The 20761-nt window shown below is 26.6% G+C and overlaps 1 pseudogene; it reads right to left on the reverse strand.

Moving 5' to 3' along the window:
* Nucleotides 1-38: 38 nt before the first annotated feature.
* On the reverse strand, nucleotides 39-9154 carry LOC106446200 (annotated as a pseudogene).
* Nucleotides 9155-20761: the final 11607 nt, after the last annotated feature.

The raw sequence follows: 20761 nt of genomic DNA on the forward strand, positions 1-20761 counted from the left end.
GAGTAGACGATACGTAACCAGCTTTCAGGTTCTAAAAATTATATTTCAAATACAAAACAGCTGCAACATTATTAGATCTCTCGTACTTTTAATAATATGGTCAATGTTGTACAAGATTATATTCAGTTTCTGTAAGGATTAAATTTTATAATAATTTGTCTTTTTCCATCTGAAAAGATTTAGGAACAACTGACCAAGTAACTGAACCAAGACTGTAATAGTTACTAAAATATGTTACACAATTAGTTTCCCTTCAAGGTTGTTAGATTCTGCTTGTGTGTTACACCATACACATCATCACAGAGCATTTTCCATTTTGATACATTTGATCATTACTTACTTTCGAGTTTCTGATAAACAAAACATTGTTAGTTCATGTAGTGTAGAAGAAAGAAAGCTTTGAGCATAGACCTGAATCTTCAAATTTACAGCAATTATATTCTTCATCGCTTTCTGGTAAGAGGTTTTCCTGAAGTTGAAAAACCATTTATCTGTCTTTTAGAACCTGCGATTAAAAGAAAAACACATCATGACTCCAAGCCGAACACTATGGATCTGAATGGTTACAACTCGCAACATATACATGGAGTAATATTTTAGTGATATTTTGGGTATTCTACGTTCGTTCCATACAACGCAACCATTATTGGTTGTAAGAGTCAATGGTGAAATTACCTGTTAATGCCTTAGAGGAGGATGTGGAAATTGACAGACGAGAAGGTCTAGTTTGGTCTGCTTTTAGAGTATGCTTTAGTACCTTTGATGGTTCAACATTAGCTCTGCAATCAACAGATACACAATGAACACCAAACAAAGTTTAACTCTTAACTAAATCATAGGATTTAAAAGTACATTTAATTATGATATATACCCACTTTTCATTTTGTTCTGATTGTTCACACATTTCAAGAGGACTTGAGGTTTCAGAGAAGAGATTCGAGCCATCAGTTTCTGTCCCCATTGAAAGACAAATATCAGAAATATCACTCAGTGTTTCTTCAAAATTTAAAAATTAAGGGCCTAATATTTCTATATATTATTGTCTTTAGCCTTACCAGAGAACTTAGGCGATAATCTGGATTCATTTTGTTGTATACGTTCATCTGCTGAATCTGAAGTTGTTCTTCCGAGTAAACGAGATCCTTGTCTTTGCCTTGAAGAATTTGGCGACGCTCCTCCTAAAGAATGTCTTCTTGGAGAAGTAGACTCAAACCTTAGATTGTTTAAACCACTTCTTTTGGTACCGTTTATATTCTGAAACTTTTGAAGTTCTTCGTCTTTCTTGGCAATCATATCTTTCAAGTTGGATACCTGAATGCAATATCAAGATTCAAGAATTATCAATTATAGATATTAAGATTCAATCATATTTTTGAGGGTTTGAAAAAAAAATATTAGAAGCACCTGTTCCATGAGTTGTCGAACATCTCGTCCCTCCTTATAGCTTCTAGCTGCACCTAACTCGACACCCGAAACTCTTTCGGCGAATTTCAAAGTACTTACTGTCTCAGCATATGAATCTTCATCAGGATTTATCTGAACAAACATTAGAGTTTTCGCTTGTCCTCCTAACAAATTAAAAAAAAAAAGCGTTATAAAACAAACAAAAATGTCACATAGTCTTAAGATATTCATCATTGTTCAGAGATAGTACCTAAGGAATTTTGGAGGACTTGAGTCAGCTTGCTGTTTCTATAAGGTACATGAGGATTCTTATGTGCCAGAGCGAATATAACATCTCCAAGAGCAGACAGTGACTTGTTTATATGTTGAGCTTCTTTGAGTCTATCTCCGGTTACTTCAGAACGATCGATCCTCTCACTTCCAGCAAGATCAACCAAATGCAAACTGCCACGTAACTCGGAGTCAGTCTTGACATCAACACCGCGTACATGAACAGAAAGAACACTGCCAAAAAAAAAAGAGGACCGAACAATGTTTTGGCTTAGCTATGCAATGCATATATATACACTTCAAGAAGAAAATATTTAAAAATGTCTTTAAACCTGTGTGATCTACTACTCTTTTCATTAAGAGCTGTTGCACCTACAGCTCTATTCATCAATCCAATATTCATCAATTCAAGAACATCATCAGTTGATCTTACACAATGCATGCTTGCATCAGGAACTGCGAGACCATTTGGTAAAGCAGTATTCCAAATCCCAAGTGTGTGCAAATTAAGGAAGATTAACTTTTGAAAATAAAAAAATGGTAAATGTTGAATACTAGATTAGATTAGAGAAGGATATCTTCTACTGGGACCATCATCAGAAAGTAGGTCACGAACTTGCTCATTATAAATCTCAACCATTTGAACACCAACTTCATACATCACTGTGTCTTGACTACTTTGCGTTAAGTGGAACAAGTCATTTAAAGCTCTATAGTTTACACCCCAATGTTCTTCTGAATTTATGCTTGGTCCGCTCTGGAAACATAAAATGGAAAACATATTATAGATATAAACTCGTAAAGAATGAAATCATCTTATATTTAGATATGTTTACTTACCATTGTATAAGTCTTTCCAGAACCTGTTTGCCCATAAGCAAATATGCACACATTATAGCCATCAAGAAGGGAACGAATCAACGGTTGAGTATCTAAGAATACTTCCTCTGCATAAACAAGAGATTCAGTACAGCTTTGTAACTATATTTTCCTCGTATGAAAACTACAGAAGAGGCTAAAACCTTGAGTTGATGAAGGGCCAAAGACTTTGTTGAATTTAAAGAATCGATGAGTGTCTTTGCCTTGCTTTAAGGGGTTTGCAACCACAAGCTCACCATTCTCACCTGTGTACTCTATTGATGTTTCTTTCTTATTTTGTCCTTTAAGGAATGGTCTTATCCGGCAATAGACTCTAATATTTCCTTTTATGTAAGAGATATGAAATACAATTTATAAGATGGCAAGAAGCAAATTTATCAGTCTACAAAATGCTTGAACAAGTGAAGTAGAGTTAGCAACGTAACAATATATCTTCAACATAAAAAGTTCAAATATTCCGAAATACTTGTGTCAAGATTATATTTCAAAATATGTCAAAAATGTTCTTTCAAAACACGATTTTACAACTTATACCTTTTAGTTCTTGTACTTCGTTGTAAAGCCTTCGGTTCTCTTCAACAACTACCTGGTAGTTTTTTGCTGCATGAACCACTCCTCTAAGCTTTAAGCCTAAGAAGTAGAGCATTAGAACATATCAAAAAACACTGAAGTCAAAAAGAAACTGAAAAATGATCTTACCATAGTAATTTAGATCTTGGAAGTAGTTTTCTCCTGTCTTTAGAACTTCGTGTTTCAAAGACATTGAGGTAGCTTTCAACTCCTACAGAAATCACATAAGTTGATGATAGGTAAAGAATTATAACTCTTGTTGGTTCCGGTCCACTACACAATTGTATTAAGAACCCAATTACAAGAGCTTACAAAACCATCACTAAAGTCAAATAACCTGCAAAGCCTCTGACTGGTTGTGTATAAAGCTCTTGTATGTTTGCTCTTTCTTCTCCCATATTTTCGTTTTGATTTCACATAACTTTTCGAGTTCTTTCACTTTATTGGTTGAGTCTACTACACGTAACTCTGACTCTTCTAATTGCTTTTCCAACACAGTTTTAGTTTCCTGAGCATATAATTCTAGTTCCAAAAATTGTTTTTCATGTGTCTCTTTCAAAACTTGAAGTTCTTGCTTCAACTTAGAAAGCTCAGCATCACTGCGCTCTTTTTTCCTTTTCAGTTGGAGTACATCTTGTTCTTCTGACCCTAGCTACAGAGCAGAAGATAGTAATACATTTGAACATTTTCTTGAAAAATGGCAACAAAATAAATTTTCGCAAATAGAGACTGTATTTGATAGAGTACCTCATTCTCATCTGTTGTCCCAGATGCTAAGTTTTCTAATACATTTATTCTTGATCTATATTTTTCTTCCCGAACCCTAAAGAGTATGTTTTGCTGCACAAGCATATCTCCTGATTGTGTAAGTACTAGGGTATGATAGTGTAAGCGAAAAAGTAATAATAAAAACTTGAGTTAATCATACATTCTTTAGGTTCTCAGCTTGATTTGAGATCCTTTGTTCCACTACTTGCACAATGCCTCTCAAGATAGATGCAAAATCCTGGAAAAAAAAAAACAGATCAAGCAAACAAAAATAAAGATTGAGAACTTTTTAAAAAAAAATTATGAACTAATAATTTAAAATCACTTCCTTACATGAGACACATCCACATTCATCTTAGATACACTCTCGTCAAAAAGCTTATCGAGCATATCAAACAAGGATCGAGTAGAAGTATTCTAATAAGAGAAGAGGAAAAGGAAGTCAGAATTACAAGTTGAGGGTTTGTGTTTAAGAATATGGCTGGATTAGCAAACTTGAAAAAAAAAAAAACTAAAGTGATGTAGAAAACATAGTTTTATTTAATTTTGTTAGAACATTTTACTTGTAAAGTGTTTGATTTTAGTAAGTCCAAAATTTTAGCATGAGATGTATTGATCTCAGAGACTTCCTTAGACTGTAGTCCATCATTAAAGTTGCCATCAAGTCCCTTTGACTGATCCTCAGGCAAACTCCACCTTCTCATTGAGCTAAGTGTATTCTTATCATATCCAGCATCAGAGAAACTAGCTTTAAGCGCCTTTAGAGACTGTAAAACTGGAATCATATCCCCCTGTATCAATAATCATAATAAATTTCGTTAATTTATCCAAAATCATTAAATCGTCTACAAAATTATTAAATATGATATCATTTCAAATGTTTGATCAAATACACTCACCTAAACATATGAATAAAAATGAATCAAAAAGAGTTCAAACCTGTTCTAAGTCTGAAACCTCAAATCTGGGCAAGGCCATTTCATCCATAGCTGTTAAAAACCTCTCAATATTTATAGAAGCAAGTTCAAAAGTATTCCCCTATACGATAATCCAAAAGAGAGTAAATCTAAAATATGCATAAGTATATAGAAAAACCAATAGGTTTACCCAAAAATCAAGTACCATTTTCATTGAACCGGGACTAAGCTGATTCAAGAGATTGCAAAAGACAGTACCATCCATCAGACACGCTCTTAGTTCTTCCTCTGAAGCTTCCCATGGTAAATTTAAATAAGGAAGTGTCTCATTTAACCACTCCACTAAACTCTGATGACCTGTGAGTCAAATTAAAAGCGGTTATAAGAACAAATACAAATTTTAACTATTGTCATAAAAATCAAAGAAGATAGTAAAAAAACATTGCCTTGCTTAGTATCATCTATACTTTGACGACTTTCTGATCCATCAAAACTCAAAATGCTACTTGAACCATATGGTCGACCATAAACACCAATCATGCTGGATCCTCCTTTGATTCGGTTGTTCATTTCTAGACCTATAAAAATATATACATCATTTCATGGGCATAACCAGACTTTTCTAACACATTCAAAACTCATACCAATTGAGCTCATATAAGCTCTATACGTGTTTTCTGAAAAAAAAAAATACAAACGCTTAATTAATAATACTTTTATATCTTTAAATTGAGACCTTAAATTTATCATACATATTATAAAAACAAGCAACTGACGACCTATATACCCTTTCGTTTGAAAACTATACAATTACAGATATCAGCTAAAACAACAATTATCATACAGAGGCATGTGTTGTTTGAAGACGTCATGTAAACTTGCATGGAAAATTACAAATCATATCGATTTGTATAAACAAAACCAAAAAAAAAAAAAAACCCTAAAACATCAATGTTTGTGAAATTAATGGAAGAATCTTACAAAAGAAAAAGTATTCACAGAAAACTATAACCAATACTGAACAAATCATCAACCATTAATTAGCTGAAAAAATACCAAAAATTTCGCAGAAAATAAGTTCTAAGAAAACAACCCTTGTCCCACATGAATGGTCTCGAAGAAAAATTATTAGTGTGGTGAAAAGAGGAAACAGGTCATTTTGCCAGAAAAAAAAATTCAAAACTTCCAGTTACTTTTCTCTGTTTTGGCCTAAAATAAAAATAAAAAGGGGAAAAAGCTAATTATGGAGGGAAATTATCGGTTATCTTATTTTTATTTTATATTTAGAAACACTAAAATTTTACGGGAAACTTAACAGAATAAAATATATATATATATATATATATATATATATGAGTTTGCTTTACGCAAAAACGTTTATTTGTGGGACCATCGGTTCTACAAAGACATTCCCGCCTTGCAGCTTTTGTTCTACCGTTAATTTTGATTTTGACGTTTAAAAAAAAATGGAAGGTGAAAAACTGTGAAAGTAAAAAAGAAAGTTTTTAAGGATTACCCATATATATAATTTAATCGGTATAAAATTTCTTTATCAAATGCTAAATATTATACATTTTAAGTTTTCATTATAGAAATTACAAAGTATACCGGGAGCGGACAAAATTAACATAAGCTGAAAAAATACTGAAAGACAAATTTGAAAACGCGACTACCTGATTCAAATCGAGTAGACGGTAAAAATAAGACAGAAACTTATACAAAAAAAACAGCGGCAACTGTCACAATGGAAATTGGCTTCAATGAAATCAGGATATACAAGCAAGTAGAGTTAGGCATGCCTAAACTCACTAAAATAGCTGTTACAATCTAAGAGCATCATTAACCCTAACAACTCATTAGAGGTGCTTAAATTTTTTCTTTTTTTTTTAGTTTTTTTTCCTGACTAAAAAAAAAATATTAAAAAGCGACCAATAGCGGGCCGCCACGTGTCGGTGGGGCCCGCAAACAGAACAAAACAACGACGCTTAAAGAAGCATCAGAAACGCTGCTGCTTCTTCTTCTTCTTCTCTTTCCTTCTTTTTTTTAATTAAAAAATTGTTAACAACTCCTTAAGCAACCATGGATAATGGTGGTCTAACGATAATGTATCTACATTAGAGGAAAAGAATCTGAATATCAACACTTAATAAATATTCTCTAAACGGAAGACACCACAACAACCAAAACTTTAGTGACGCTTTTGTTCGAACTAGAGGAAGAGGCCAACCCTGCCACATCACCGAACATACAAAAAAATCCAACCACAGAAAAACGGAGCCCAAGGACCCACAAGCCTTCAATGACGGTTGTGTCGTGAAATATGTAATATGTAGGATAATATGGATAATTTTGTAACTGAGAAAAACGGAGCCCAAGGACCCATTAAGCTTCAATGACGGGTGTGTCGTGAAATATGTAATATGTAAGCCTCTACTACTCGGATCGAGAACATATTCTCGGTTGTGTTGAATGTTAGATGTTCTAGGTAGCTCATATCCATATATGACTGAGTAAATCTTTGACTTCATGTGATTCCAAGCATATCCATCCAAGGATATAGAGCGACTAGGTCTCAACCGAAGGTTCCATGGTATATGATCAGGGTAGAAATACTCATGTAAAAAGGGAAGATCACACTCCTTGGTAGCATTCCTAATAAAGGAATGAATAAGGGTTTGGGGTTCTTTGTAAACTATGCGTTTTAAGGCTCTTCGGGGGGAGGGGGGGGGGAGTTGTTGTATATGGAACCCATGGCTCACTCCAAACCCTAGCCGACAATTCTACCTGACTTGTAAGGATCCACACCTGACTGCATCACCTGAGCCGCTCTATGGAATCCATGCTTGACGGTACTCTTTGCGCTATACTGCAGATCTTTTGTAAGCCTTTTCTTCATTGTTTTGCATAATTCTGTTTTTTTTTAGGAATCGAAACTCAAACTCACTGGTGTAGAAGCATTAATGAATCCTTAGTCAAACCACTGGATCAAGGTAGCTTCCACAACATCCATGATGCTACACTCACAATTACAGTATCTTCTCTTATGGGCACATACTAATAATAATGAGGGAAATTGAATTACTTCTGAAGCTTCACATAGAAATCATGTAGATGTAGAAAGATTAACCATGCCATATCTTTGGGTATGCAAATTTTATCTTATGAAAACTAGTGTAACACTATTTTGAACTCTACCAGAAATTTTAAATCGTACATTTATTTTTTTCAATAATGCTTTGTGGGAGCAAGAAACATAGGGATATCATATATGTCGCACAACTGCTTGAGCCGGAGATTTTATTTAAAGTTTTTCCCCATCGATAAATTTTTTGTTGAACTGTGTTGGTGCGTCCATTAAAACAATTTATCAAATAAATTATCAAAAATGAGGAAAAATCTTATTTCTTTATAGGTTATTTATGGATTTTAACAATAAACCCCCTTTTAACAAAGTTTATTTTTGATAAAATCCCTAAACTTAGTATTTAACATAAAATTCTTTGAATTTACTTTATTAAATGAATTTGATCCTCGATCTACAGTACCAGTAAAATAAATAGGTGATACCGGTAAATTTTTAGATTGGTAGTTTTTAACCTAACTTAAGTTTTTACATTAAAACCTCAAATAAGATTTAAAAGAAATTATGTAAAATTTTAATAATTCAAATTTACAAAATTAGAACTTCATAATTAATAAATAAATTAGATTTTTTAATCCACACTTATATATAAATTATATGTTTTTTGGATTTCAACGAACTCAATGTCTTATGTATAAATATCCGAGTGAAGATTAATATATACTCCTAAAATCCAAAACGAATGTATTCCTAAAAAATTGTGACATTTCTTTCAGTCTCACATGAAAAGGGAAGACAAAGGGTGAGTAATAGGGGAGTTGGTATGGGATGAAAAACTTGTAAGTCAATGAATTCAGACTTAGCGCATATAGTAAATATAAATTAACCTTAATTAACTAGATTTTGACCCGCGCAACCGTGCAGGTGTTTGTTTTCACTTTTCTATACTTAAATTATTGGTGTAGAACATAAGTGTATATATTTTTAACGTTAACCGTATACTTAAATATTTATATAACCATTTCAAATACAATAATTTTATAATTTACATGTTATAATTAATCAATTGTTTAAAACCGTATGTATTTGTCAATTCTTATTATATTTTTATCTTATTGTATTTGCATTTAGTTGCTAAGGAAATTAATATATTTATGAGATAACATATTTGAAAATTATTTTGTATTTAATTTATGTTAAATTCTAACTCGTCTTTCAAAGGTAGATTTCTTTTTACCAATACTTTTTTATGCTTATTCATTTTAAATAATATATTATTGTATATACAAAAGTCTAAGATGTGTTATTTTTTAGACATGTATTATATAGTTTGCTAATTTTAGGCCGTTCTATCATCATATTATATTTTTTTAAATAAACAGTTTATATTTATGAAAATAAAATTTATAAATTTATCAATTGAATATACTTTTATCATATTTATTTAAGTATAATAATTGTATTTTAACATGATCATGACTATAAATTAGATAAAGTAGAATATAATTTATTTATTTTTCATTTTATAAATGATAACTTAAAATACATAATGTTATTGTTAAAATATTTTTAACACAGATTTATTAGAATTTTAAAATATAATATATAAAGGAAAATATATTTATATTATGAAAATATAATATATATTATATTATGAAAATATAATAACTATTATATTATATTTAAAATGAAAATATATTAAGATTAAAGTAGTTACAAAGATTTTATATTATTAGCTTTAAAAAAATACGTGTTAATTTTTATACATATATTATATAGTTTGCTAATGTTAACCCATTTTACCAACATATTAGATTTTAATTTTGAATATAAACATTTTATACTTACGAAAATAAAATTTATAATTTTAATACAATTTTATTATATTTACCTCAATATAATAATTTTTTTTTAATATGATTGATTATGATTATATAATAGATCAAATATTATAGAATATTTTATTTTCATTTTATAAACGATAACTGAATATATTAATGTATAATTATATTTCAAACTAATTTCAAAATTAGTATAAATATTTAAATATAATTTCGAAAATGAAGATCTTGTAAAAATCTTTTAAAACAGATTTGTTAAAATTTTAAATTAAAATGAAAAGATATCAAAAGATATTATGATTTAAGTATTTTAAAAATTCTATGTATTATTAGTTTTAATAAAAATACATTTAATAATATTTATAAGTGATGGTCCAAATTAAAAAATCACACATGAAAGAAGTCATGACTTCTCTTTTAATATATAAGATATACAAAAACTACACCTAGTTGCACGATGAGTGCTCGCTCACCCCCAATAAAAGCTTCTCCTTATAAAGGATTTCAAGTATGAGACTCATGCCCACACGCATCGACCTATAGGTTAATCACTATCTTTTTCTTATGGTCTTCATGGTGGTATATTGAGTGGCTTGGACTTTTGAGAGCATAAGTTTATTGTCTCTCATTTATTGTCTCTCACTAAGACATTTCATTTAAATTCATTTGTCTTGGACTTTTGAGAGCATAAGTTTAAGCCTCCTTCATATATTTATACATAAGATATTGTGTTCCATTTGAGTTAAAAAAGCATGTAATTTGATAAAGAATATCAAATTATATTGAATCTACTGTTAATTTTAAAGCAAATCTAACTCAGCTATTTACATAAATTGTTTGAAGTGTTAATTTTGTAAATTTGAATCTTATATTAATTTTTTATTTTAACTTTTTATTTAGTTTTTTTTTAATGTAAAAACCTCTAAATTAAGGTTATTTAGGGTAAAACACCTAAACTAATGTTTTATTGGTATGACCTATTTGTTTAACCGACACTGTAGATCGACTGGCTAATTCGTTAAATAAAGTGAGTTTGGAAAGTTTTACGTTGAATACTTAGTTTAGTTTAAGGAGTTTAAACAAAAAAAATTTAGTTATTTTTTGTTAAAATCCATTATTTATCGACTGTATATAGATAACTTATTGAAGAATACCATAGAAAACGTTCACTATTTAAATATTCAAATTTGCTACATAACTTTGTGAAATATGATCAATTATTAAAATTTGTATTAATTTCCATTAATGATTGTTGATGTGGATGACATTCCACCTCTTCAATTTTTTTTTACAATAATAACTAAAACTAAATAGACATATACCAATTCAGATAACCAAACCGGACATATTGAATCAATATATAGCATAACAGAAAGAAAACTCTTAGCACCGCTTGTAAACTTGTCCTGTCATTTTATTTTGTGTTCTTGATATACGCTTGATTGAGAAAATAGGGAAGAATTCCTTCCATCGCCGAATTCATGATGGACTAGTGACTGGTAATTAAAACTACACGTATATGCGCTAAAGGCCCATCGAGTATTTTAGTAGATTTTAAATCGAGAAAAAGACTAGGATAGCACCAAACCAAGTTTTTGTTCCCAAAGTAGCACTCAAGGTTCAAAGTCACAAAAATAGGTTTCATTAAAGAGGTAAATATACACTTATACCCCTTGGGTTAATTAATCCAAACCTTAGGGTTTAGAGTTAAGGGGGTGGGATTTTGGAATTAGGGTTTAAAATTTTATAAAAAATAAATACTAAAATAAAAAATAAAAATTTATAAAACAGTTTCAAAAATTATTTTCAAACTATAAAAAGAAAATTTGAAAAAAAAATAAAAAAAATTCAAAAATTTTTTTTAAAAAAAAAATTATAAAAATTTCGAATCTGAAAACATATAATCTGAAACTATAAATTTTTTTTTTTATTTTTTTATTTTTTTATTTTATTTATTTTTTTATTTATTTTTGTTTGTTTATTTAATTTAAACCAAGGATATTAGAGACATTTTACCCTTTAATGAATGTCATTTTTGTGACTTTCTCCTTCTAGTGTTCTTTTTGAGACATAAACTTCAAAAGGTGCTATTATTGACAATTGCCCTTTTAAATCAGCCCAATAAATTATCAGCACTGTATAAGTGCATAACATCATCTACTAGTTCGTTATATTTACCAGAACCTGAATCGATATGCAGTGGGCATATTCTCATGAGCACGAATATTCACATCTCAAAAATAATCAAACTTTGTTTTAGGAGAAGTGCAAGTATTATTGTTACACACGAAACTGTTTTTTTAGACTGTATAACTTTATTGTCTTATTTATCATAATTTTTTGACGCAGTAAGCAGAGAGATAAAATATTCAGAATTTCAGTCCAGACACTGTCAGTATTACATCGATTTCACCATCTACACTAGATGGAAAATTATTACTAGTTGTTTTTCAGTGAATCCGTTAGTATTTATGAAAATTCATTACTAAGAGATTTTGTAATCTCAATTTAATTTAGTTTTGTTTGTGCTTGCGTGGCGACAAGCTGATCATTCATAGATCGTGGAAAAGAGTGGTGGAGTAAAATAGTGTTATGAAATACTAGTATGATTAATATTAATGTCGAGAAAGTAAGAGAATGTGCTTTCGCATTAACTACACCATATGTTAATGAGTAGTCTTTCAAATTAATAAGAAATCATAATCTTTGACAAACAAATAAAAAGAAATCATAATTCACAATTCTTTTATCACCAAGCACGTGGCTTATGATGCGAAAGAAAATAATTATATATTCATGTAAACTGATTGTAATTTCTGTGTGTTTTTGACTTTTGTTAACCAAGCTGACGGTGATTTTTGGAAGATATAATCCCTCATATTAAACTACACATAATCATCTGATTATTAGAAGTTAAAGGAGTACATTCCGATCAACAACCAATAAAACGCAGAACATTTATCTCTAAATGTGAAAATGCATTAAAGAAAGAATAGTTAAAATATTAGCAAAAAATAATAGTTAAAATATTAAAATATATATCATGGATTTGAATTTAATTCTAATAAGAAAAGTAAATCTCAAAGGCCAGTGACGCGAGACACACAAAACCCAACCATCTATACAAAAAAAATTCACAACAAAACCATCTCAACTCTTTAAATCTAAATCTTTTTAAAACTAACTAGGGTCGGCCCGCCCTACGGGCGGGATATTAGTAATTTGATATTCACTAAATGCTCGAGTTGAAATTTGTTTTAAGATTCAAAAATTTGGTTATCTGTTATGTCTTACTTATTAGTATACGGTGGTATAGTTGTTTTTCGATTATTCTTGCTTTGGTATTATATCAAATTAACTAATTGTCCAACTCATAATTATAGATGTACAAATGTGGATTTGTGATAAAGTTTGATGACAATATTGTTTTTTTAATTCTTATTCATAGTGGAGTGTGCATGTGTTAGAAAGATGCCTATAACAACTTTTATGTTTTTGTGTATGGATTTTAAATATATATTATTTTGTATAATGCATACTTGCTCTACAACATTTACTTGTAGACTAAAAAAATTATTTTTTATATTTTTAAAAGAGAAAATATTTAGTCTAGAATATAACATGGACATATGTATTGACTATATATATAGAAATTGAATGTTATTTTAAAATGACATATGTATAGAGATTTTTCAACCATTACTTCACTGGCACAAAACATTTATAACTGTAAATACCTTCTTTTAAAAGCAAAAAAAGCAAAACTAATAAAAGCGTGTACAACAAATGTATTTTGATATATATTATATGCATCAAGTTATAAAGGTTGGAAACACTGCAAAATTGTTTGGAGCAAAGTTTTTAACTTCACGATCTTCATCTTGACGTCAGTTCAGTGTCGGCCCTGGCCACAAGCAGAAGAAGCATGAGCTTCCAGCTGACACGATAATAAGTATTTTCGCGGCCACATATTTATAAAAAGTTACTTTAGCCTAGTGGTTCTAAGAGAAATTATCAGTGCTAGAGGTGCTGGGTTCGATTACCCTTAACTGCATTAATTTATTTTGGCCTTAAATATGAAATGGAACACGTGTCACTCCCAGAACGCACGAATTGATGACGTGGCTTCACGGGAGAGAGGCGAACATTTCTTTATATATATAGACTAGGGATTAACCCGGGCTACGCCCGGGATTTTTATTTTTTCTAATTTAAGTTGTTAAATTATTTATATTTAGGCTATGATATATATTTATATAAATGTTAAATGCATGTCATAATTAAAATTTATTTTTAAATTTTAACACGTTAAATTAACATATTTTTTACTATTTAAATATTTTTTGTAATTTTATTGGCTATCTAGTTATCATATTTAGCAAAACTATCTTTTGAGTGTTGGAATAAATGTTTTAGAGATTTTATTAAACTGCAGTGTATTTTCGGATCGACCACATGCTCAACATTCGATCGATCCGTAAAAAGATGGTTGATCTCCTTGGCCAGGTAAGTACAATTTTAGCAAAAATATCTTTTATTTTCAAATATTAAGTATATAACTATTCTTTTTAATTTTTTTTTAATTGTATTTTTTGATTAAATTATTGTATTATAATGGTTATGTAAATATTTTTTGTGATGTTTGAATTTGTGTTGTTCGTATACTTAACTTAGATGATATTGATGTTTAATAATTTATTGTTTTCTGGAAATAGAAAATAATGATATATCAAAACGTATCTAATACTTGTTAAATGATAGTATAATGTAAATTACATCCATTATTTGAAAATAACCATTTGTTGTTTTTATTTTTATTTTAAATCAGAAATTATTTTTATTTAAAAACATTATTCATATATAATATAATAGTTTAAGTTTGGAAGATTAATATATATTAAATTATGTATATTTAAAAAAAATAATTTAAGATATTATATATTGAGTATCTAAATAAAAGCTGAATTTCTTATCTTGAAATCAGATATTTATATTTTTTGTCTTCATGTTATACTCACCAATCCATCATTGATATTTATAACTCAGTATGTTTTTTAAAAAACTTAGTTTTAAGTAATAAACGAATTTAATAAATTAAATTCATCACCTATAATGTTCTGTAAACTATATTTGAAAACTCTCTAAAATTATATTTTAAGCATAATATTATTATTATTATTTAATTTAAGTTATTTTAAAGCATAATATATTTAATCTTAATGTAATTTTCCCATTTTTAAAATTTGGTATTTACTTATATTATATATTTACTTATTATTTACTTTTCTTTATATTGTGTATTTCTATTTCTTATACTTTCTATTTACTAATAATTTTATATTTTAGGATTTATTTACATTTTAAGATAGATGTTTAAATACTAATGTACTTTTTCCATTTTTTTAAATTGAGTATTTCCTTTTCTTATACTTTCTATTTACTTAATATCTATATTTTACATTTTAAGATAGATGTTTAATATTTAATGTACTATTTCCATTTCTTAAAAATTGTGCATTTACTTATTATTGTATATATAATTCGTATATTTATATATTTATAATATTTACTTATTATTTATTTTTCTATATATTTAGTATTTCTCTTTCTTATACTTTATATTTAGTTAATGTCTATATTTTATATTTTAAGATATATGTTTAAATCTTTACATATTTTTCCATTTTTAATGTAAAACGGCAATGTTTAATAGAAGAACTTGGACAAATAGTCAAATAGTTATATTTATGTTTTTTTTTTTTTTTTTTTTATAAAATGGTAATGTTACATTATGAAGATAACCCGTTTTTTTAGTGAATAATGGTAATCTTACATATGTTTAATGTAGTTTTTCCATTTTTATGTTGTATGTTTACATATTATTGTTATTTTTAAATGTAAAATGGTAATTTTGCATATGTTTAATGTAGTATTTCCATTTTTTATGTTGTATGTTTACATATTATTTATTATTTTAGAAATTATATATAATTTGTTTTTTACAAAATAGTAATGTTACATTATGGAGATAAGCCGTCTTTTTGTTTTAGTGAAAAATGGCAATTTTACATATATTTAATGTAGTTTTTCCATTTTTTACGTTGTATGTTTACATATTATTTTCTTAAAATAAAAATGTAAAATGGTAATCTTACATATGTTTAATGTAGTATTTCTATTTTTATGTTGTATGTTTTACATATATTTATTATTTTCGAAATTATATATAATGTTTTTTGTTTTTTTATAAAACGGTAATGTTACATTATGGAGATAAACCGTCTTTTTTTTTAAAGTTAAAAATAGTAATCTTACATATGTTTAATGTAGTTTTTCCATTTTTTTATGCTGTATGTTTACATATTTTTTATAATTTTCGAAAATAATAAAATTAAAATGTAAAACTATATTTTATGCCACGTGTCATCTTTCGAGATTATATTATATATTTACTTATTATTTATTTTTCTTTATATTGTGTATTTCTATTTCTTATACTTTCTATTTACTAATAATTTTATATTTTAACATTGATTTACATTTTAAGATAGATGTTTAAATATTAATGTACTTTTTCCATTTTTTTTTAAATTGTGTATTTCCTTTTCTTATACTTTCTATTTGCGTAATATCTATATTTTACATTTTAAGATAGATGTTTAAATCTTAATATACTTTTTCCATTGTTTTTAAGTTGTGTATTTCTTTTTCTTATATTTTCTATTTACTTAATATCTATATTTTACATTTTAAGATAGATGTTTAATATTTAATGTACTCTTTCCATTTTTTAAAAATTGTGCATTTACTTATTATTGTATATATAATTCTTATATTTATATATTTAGAATATTTACTTATTATTTATTTTTTTATATATTGAGTATTTCTCTTTCTTATACTTTATATTTAGTTAATGTCTATATTTTATATTTTAAGATAGATGTTTAAATATTTACGTATTTTTCCATTTTTAATGTAAAACGGCAATGTTTAATAGAAGAACTTGGACAAATAGTCAAATAGTTATATTTATGTTTTTTTTTCTTTTTTTTTTATAAAGTGGTAATGTTACATTATGAAGATAAACCATTTTTTAGTGAACAATGGTAATCATACATATGTTTAATGTAAATTTTCCATTTTTTATGTTGTATGTTTACATATTATTGTTATTTTTAAATGTAAAATAGTAATCTTACATATGTTTAATGTAGTATTTCCATTTTTATGTTGTATGTTTTACATATATTTATTATTTTCGAAATTATATATAATGTTTTTTGTTTTTTTTATAAAACGGTAATGTTACATTTTGGAGATAAGCCGTCTTTTTTTTTAAGTGAAAAATAGTAATCTTACATATGTTTTATGTAGTTTTTCTATTTTTTATGATGTATGTTTACATATTTTTTACAATTTTCGAAAATAAGTAATATTAAAATGTAAAACTATATTTTATGCCACGTGTCATCTTTCGGGAGAAATTTTTTCCGCTGATGTGGACGCCCTATGGAGCCTCAAAAGTTCCATTTTATTAGTAGAGATTATTGTTATTTTTAAATGTAAAATAGTAATCTTACATATGTTTAATGTAGTATTTCCATTTTTATGTTGTATGTTTTACATATATTTATTATTTTCGAAATTATATATAATGTTTTTTGTTTTTTTTTATAAAACGGTAATGTTACATTTTGGAGATAAGCCGTCTTTTTTTTTAAGTGAAAAATAGTAATCTTACATATGTTTTATGTAGTTTTTCTATTTTTTATGATGTATGTTTACATATTTTTTACAATTTTCGAAAATAAGTAATATTAAAATGTAAAACTATATTTTATGCCACGTGTCATCTTTCGGGAGAAATTTTTTCCGCTGATGTGGACGCCCTATGGAGCCTCAAAAGTTCCCTTTTATTAGTAGAGACTAGGGATTAACCCGGGCTACGCCCGGGATTTTTATTTTTTTCTAATTTAAGTTGTTAAATTATTTATATTTAGGTTATGATATATATTAATATAAATGTTAAGATGCATGTCATAATTAAAATTTATTTTTAAATTTTAACACGTTAAAGTAACATATTTTTTACTGTTTAAATATTTATATGTAATTTTGTTGGCTATCTAGTTATCATATTTAGCAAAACTATTTGTTGAGTATTTGAATAAATGTTTTAGATATTTAATTAAACTGCAGAGTATTTTCGGTTCGACCACATGCTCAACAATCTATCGATCCGTAAAAAGATGGACGATCTCCTTGGCCAGGTAAGTAAAATTTTAGCAAAAATATCTTTGATTTTCAAATATTAAGTATATAACTATTCTTTTGAATATTGTTTTTTTAATTGTATTTTTTGATTAAATTATTGTATGATAATGTTTATGTAAATATTTTTTGTGATGTTTGAATTTGTGTTGTTCGTATACTTAACCTAGATGATATTGATGTTTAACAATTTATTGTTTTCTGGAAATAGAAAATAATGATATATCAAAAAGTATCTAATACTTGTTAAATGATAGTATAATGTAAATTACATCCATTATTTGAAAATAACAATTTGTTGTTTTTTATTTTTTTAAATCAGAAATTATTTTTATTTAAAAACATTATTCATATATAATATATTAGTTTAAGTTTGGAAGATTAATTTATATATATAAATTATGTATATTTAAAAAAAAATTTAAGATATTATATATTGAGTAACTGAATAAAAGCTGAATTTCTTATCTTGAAAATCAAATATTTATATTTTTGTCTTCATGTTGTACTCATATTTATAACTCAGTATGTTTTAAAAAAACTTAGTTTTAAGTAATAAACGAATTTAATAAATTAAATTCATCACCTATAATATTCTGTAAACTATATTTGAAAACTCTCTAAAATTATATTTTAAGCATAATATTACTATTATTTAATTTAAGTTATTTTAAGCATAATATATGCTAACCAACTTAAATTATATTTACAATAGGACCATCCTAAACTGGTTAATAAACCAAAAACAATACTAAACCAACATGAACCAATACCTGATTTGGCGAGGAAGGAAGTGTTTCGGGATAAACGCTTAAATGATTATTAACTGTAATGGTTTGATCATGAAAGAGTTAGTATGAATATTAACAATAAAATTATGGATTTGATTAATTTAAATTTGTAAGAATACCTTTGAGTCTATGAAAAGCAATTGAATTCCCATGAATAAGTTTGGTTTTTGAAAGTTGCGGGTTTTCCAACAATGAATCCACCTAACAAAAAGTTCGTTGTTATAAAAAATCTCTTTCAAGATCATTAAAGGTTTTTGGGACGGCAAGAGTTGATGGTGGAACCATTTTTTTGCTCGAGTGCTTTGAAGTTTTCCTTGATAGTGTGAGGTTGATGTTGATGGAATAATGAGTTTTATAAGGACTTTTTGATGTAAAACTATACATTTTTTTTTTTTTTGTTAAATGTGCTATTTCCATTTTTATATAATTTACTACCATTTTAAGATAGATGTACATTTTAAGATCGATGTTTAAATCTTAATGTACTTTTTCCATTTTTTAAAATGTTTATTTCCATTTCTTATATTTTTTATTTACGTAATATCTATATTTTATATTTTAAAATAGATATTTAAATCTTAATGTACTTTTTCCATTTTTTTTAAATTGTGTATTTACTTTTATCATATATTTTATATTTTAAGATAGATGTTTAATGCTTAATGAACTTTTTCCATTTTTAAAAAAATTGTGTATTTACTTATTATTATATATATAATTCATATATTATATATTTATATTATTTACTTATAATTTATTTTCCTGTATATGTATTTCCATTTCTTGTACTTTTTATTTACTTAATATCTCTATTTTACATTTTAAGATAGGTGTTTAAATCTTAATGTACGTTTTCCCTTTTTTTTTAAATTGTATATTTCCATTTGTTATACTTTCTATTTACGTAATATCTATATTTTAAATTTTAAAATATATTTTTAAATCTTAATGTAATTTTCCATTTTTTAAATTGGGTATTTTCTTATAATATATATTTACTTATTATTTATTTTTCTTTATATTGTGTATTTCTATTTCTTATACTTTCTATTTACTAATAATTTTATAATTTAAGATAGATTTACATTTTAAGATAGATGTTTAAATACTAATGTACTTTTTCCATTTTTTAAATTGTGTATTTCCTTTTCTTATACTTTTTATTTGCGTAATATCTATATTTTATATTTTAAGATAGATGTTTAAATCTTAATATACTTTTTCGATTGTTTTTAAGTTGTGTATTTCTTTTTCTTATACTTTTTATTTACTTAATATCTATATTTTACATTTTAAAATAGATGTTTAATATTTATGTACTCTTTCCATTTTTTAAAAATTGTACATGTACTTATTATTGTATATATAATTAATTCGTATATTTAAATATTTATAATATTTACTTATTATTTATTTTTATATATATTGAGTATTTCTCTTTCTTATACTTTATATTTAGTTAATATCTATATTTTATATTTTAAGATGGATGTTTAAATCTTAATGTATTTTTACATTTTTAATGTAAAACGGCAATGTTTAATAGAAGAACTTGGACAAATAGTCAAATAGTTATATTTATGTTTTTTTTTCTTTTTTTATAAAATGGTAATGTTACATTATGGAGATAAGCCGTTTTTTTTTAGTGAAAAATGGAAATCTTACATATGTTTAATGTAGTTTTTCCATTTTTTATGTTGTATGTTTACATATTATTGTTATTTTTAAATATAAAATGGTAATCTTACATATGTTTAATGTAGTATTTCCATTTTTTTTATGTTGTATGTTTACATATTATTTATTATTTTCGAAATTATATATAATGTTTTTTTTGCAAAATAGTAATTTTACATTATGGAGATAAACCGTCTTTTTTAGTGAAACATGGTAATCTTACATATGTTTAATGTAGTTTTTCTATTTTTTATGTTGTATGTTTACATATATTTTTTTTTTTTAAAT

This window comes from Brassica napus, chromosome A4, assembly GCF_020379485.1.
Source record: "Brassica napus cultivar Da-Ae chromosome A4, Da-Ae, whole genome shotgun sequence".
Lineage (NCBI taxonomy): Eukaryota > Viridiplantae > Streptophyta > Magnoliopsida > Brassicales > Brassicaceae > Brassica > Brassica napus.